Source organism: Arachis ipaensis, chromosome B06 (assembly GCF_000816755.2).
Source record: "Arachis ipaensis cultivar K30076 chromosome B06, Araip1.1, whole genome shotgun sequence".
In the NCBI taxonomy this organism is placed as follows: Eukaryota; Viridiplantae; Streptophyta; class Magnoliopsida; order Fabales; family Fabaceae; genus Arachis; species Arachis ipaensis.
The window spans coordinates 120,606,336-120,610,727 of NC_029790.2; positions in this window are offsets into that span (position 1 = coordinate 120,606,336).

A 4,392-nucleotide genomic window follows, 5' to 3' on the forward strand; every position below is an offset into this window, starting at 1 on the left:
AATGCTGTTGGATTCTGACCTCCCTGCACTTAAAGTGGATTTTCTGGAGCTACAGAACTCGAAATGGCGCGCTTCCAATTGCGTTGGAAAGTAGACATCCAGGGCTTTCCAGCAATATATAATAGTCCATACTTTGGCCAAGAATAGACGACGTAAAATGGCGTTCAACGCTAGCCTTCTGCCCAAATCTGGAGTCCAGCGCCAGAAAAGGATCCAGAACCAGAGTTGAACGCCCAAACTAGTACAGAAACTGGCGTTCAACTCCACAAATGGCCTCTGCACGTGCTACACTTAAGCTCAGCCCAAACACACACCAAGTGGGTTGCTGGTTAGTTGTATCGAAGTTGTGACAATTATGAATTAAGATCAGAGCACCAAGCTTTGGAGCCATTACCAGGATTTGTTCGAGCCTGGAGATCACAATTTCGTGCACCAGTACAGTACTTTCTAAGCTATATTACCGTCTATCATCAAAATTATATTCGTTAACATGTTCTTTTATGCATGTACTGTCAGATCTGAAATTGGAACTGAAGATTTAGATGAATTCTTAAGGGAAAATAATGAAAAATCTGCTACACAGAGGTATGTCTTGTTGGGGTGTATATTTCAGATTTTAGGGTGTTTTCTTTGCTAATAATTGTTTCTTGTTTTACAGGGAGAAGGAAGCTGACCTGCGATAAACGGAAGGTCACTATGTCTCATCTGAAACGTAAGAAGCTTTATTTGATAAAATCTTGTTATCCTGATTTAACAGTATGGTATTTTTTGTGAATAACATATACTCTATTATGTTTAGAATACCAGACGTAAACTTGGAAAGTGATGATCCTTCGTCTCAAGGACACACATACCAAAGTAGCGTAAACAAACCGGCAGAGAGCATGTAATTTCTCTTTCAAATAACCGTTGCTTCTGTTCTTTTCTTACCTTCTACTTCTAAATTTGTATATATATTTTTTAGAAAAAAAAAGCCCTTTATTGTTTTATTCGAGAAAAAAAAGGCAGGAAAAAAAAAGCAAAAACTGCAAGTATGTAAGTTCTCAAAAAACAAAGCCTTTCTTTCTTTTGAATGCTTCGGGTGTATTTTTTACTTTCTTAGGGTGTATTTTAAGTTGAGTCTGGTTGAAGACTTAGCCAGTGAGCTGGCTGAAGAGAATATGATGGTTGTGAGGGAAGAGACACAGTTCGAAGCGCTTGCAATGTGAGTTTTTCAAGAAAATTTCAACCTTATAACCTTTTTATTTTCGAAGGCTTTGTTAACCTTTTATTTTTCTTCTTGTTTAGAATTCCGATTCAAGTTTGTCTACCACTATCCCAAACAACCACTATGCCAGAAATTGAAGAAACACCTGAGACAGAAAATGAACCAACCCCTGTGTTACAAATTGAAGGAACTACAAAAGGTAAGAAATAGTCTTGGGTGTATATTTGGTTACAGTTTGGGTGTATATTGCCCCTGTTGAGGTGTATATTTTTATGATTAATTCCTGACTAGTTTTTTTATAACATGATTAATTTTATGCAACCGTGCAGCACTCCTGAACCACCCCAAAAACCTGAAGAAAGCACACCCACGCTTCCCCCAGCTCCATCTAAAATGTAAGTTCATCAGAGTAAAATCAATGTTTGGTTATCATTCATATATTCTTATTCTTATAATACGTTATACATGATCACGCAGTAATCCAGCCACAGAAGACGCTGCTGCGCTGATGATGATGGCACGGATAGCATCATATGTTCCTAAGATAGATCCGATGCCATCATTCAGCCTTGGCTTCACTGATTCAAGCCAAGAAGAAGCAGCAACGCAGGAGGGAGTATCAACGCAAGATGGAGGGAGGGCAAAAACTCCAAAAACCTCAAAACTGCTAGAACAATTATGGGATCTGGTATAAAAAATTGTAAATGGTGGGGTGACAACAAAGGAAAAAAGTCCGTAGATTCCAAAGGAGAGTGACACAGAGAGTTTCGAGAAGTTTGAAACTCCAGCGAGGATGAATCAACATAGTTCTGACATGAAAGAGAAATGCTACCTCTGGGCCATAAGAGTGAAGAAATACGCAGATTGACTAACTAATGAGTTTGACACCGTCTGCACACTCCAAGCCCAAGATAGATACATTTTGTCAAAACTTCACCTTGCATCACTCGCACCTGAAACGCATATAGAAGCTGAGGTAATATTACTTTAACATTAATATTTTTATCACCAAAATTAACTGCAATCCTGATTGATGTAAAATTGATTTTGGCATCTTTTTATAGATTGTCTCTGCCATGTGCTTCATCCTAAACCAGCAAAAGATTAAAAGATCTCAAGAGGAAGTATACTGTCTCCCCCCTGATATTGTGGTAAGGGTTGCTTCACTGAATTTTGGGTGTATTTTCTGCATTCCTGATGAGCGGATAATTTATACGCTTTTTGGCATTGTTTTTAGGTAGTTTTTAGTATGTTTTAGTTAGTTTTTATTATATTTTTATTAGTTTTTAAATAAAAATCACATTTCTGGACTTTACTATGAGTTTGTGTGTTTTTTTGTGATTTCAGGTATTTTCTGGCTGAAATTGAGGGACCTGAGCAAAAATCTGATTTAGAGGCTGAAAAATGACTACAGATGCTGTTGGATTCTGACCTCCCTGCGCTCGAATTGGATTTTTTGGAGCTACAGAAGCCCAATTGGTGCACTCTCAATTGCGTTGGAAAGTAGACATCCAAGGCTTTCCTGCAATATATAATAGTCTATACTTTGCCCAAGTTATGACGACGCAAATTGACGTTTAACGCCAAGTCCTTACCCTATTCTAGCGTTAAACGCCAGAAACAGGTTGCAAACCAGAGTTAAATGCCAGAAATAGGCTACAACATGGTGTTTAACTCCAAATAAAGTCTCTACACATAGAAGCTTCAATGCTCAGCCCAAGCACACACCAAGTGGGCCCCGGAAGTGAATTTCTGCACTATCTACCTTAGTTTACTCAATTTTTGTAAACCTAGGTCACTAGCTCAGTATAACTACTTTTAGAGATCTATTTTGGGATCATCAGACTTTACACATTTCATATTGTATCTTCTATGGCATGAGTCTCTAAACCCCATGGTTGGGGGTGAGGAGCTCTGCTATGTTTTGATGAATTAATGCAATTACCACTATTTTCCATTCAATCACGCTTGTTTCTATTCTAAGATATTCATTCACACTTCAACCTGATGATTGTGATGATCTGTGACACTCATCATCATTCTCACCTATGAACGCGTGCCTGACAACCACCTCCGTTATATCTGCAATAGCTTGAATGTGTATCTCTTGGGTTTCTAATCTAAGATTGGAACCTTCGTGGTATAGGCTAGAATTATTGGCGGCCATTCCTGAGATCCGAAAAGTCTAAACCTTGTCTGTGGTATTCCGAGTAGGATCTGGGAAGGGATGACTGTGACGAGCTTCAAACTCACGAATGCTGGGCGTAGTGACAGGCGCAAAAGGATCAATGGATCCTATTCCAACATGAGTGAGAACTGACAGATGATTAGCCGTACGGTGACAGCGCATTTGGACCATTTTCACTGAGAGGACGGATGGTAGCCATTGATAACGGTGATCCACCAACATACAGCATGCCATGGAAGGAGACTAACGTGCGTGAAGAAGAAGACAGTAGGAAAGCAGAGATTCAGATGACAGAGCATCTCCAAAACCTCAACCTGTTCTCCATTACTGCATAACAAGTATTTATTTCATGTTCGTTTACTTTTTACAATTAAATCTGAGAATTATTGATATCCTGACTAAGAGTTACAAGATAACCATAGTTTGCTTCAAGCCGAAAATCTCCGTGGGATTGACCCTTACTCACGTAAGGTATTACTTAGACGACCCATTGCACTTGCTGGTTAGTTGTGCGGAATTGCAAAGTGTGATGTGATTTCGTGCACCAATTCCTTCGGGTGTATTTTCTGTCTTAAATCGGGTGTATTTTATGTGTTCATTTGGGTGTATTTTCTATGTTAAATTAGGTGTAAGTTGTTTATTCATTTGGGTGTATTTGCTGGATTCGTTTGGGTGTATTTTCTGTATTCATTTTGTGGTTCGCAATTTTTGCAGAACATGGCCCTTGGAAATCATCCACAAGGGATATTCTTACAGCCTAAAAACAATAAGCCATTCAGGGTGGAAGACTACCCAATATTTATATCCTTCTTGGACCTTAAAAAATTAGCATCCCATCGTTATGTAAGTTTTCATTTCTAAAACTTCTTATTGCCATTTTTTACTTATGTGCCAAATAAACTAAAACAGTGTTCAATCTGAACATATTTCAGATTTTTGCACCTGTTTGCCATTCACAACATTGGTGGTTATGGTTGGCTGATACAAGAAAGCGGAA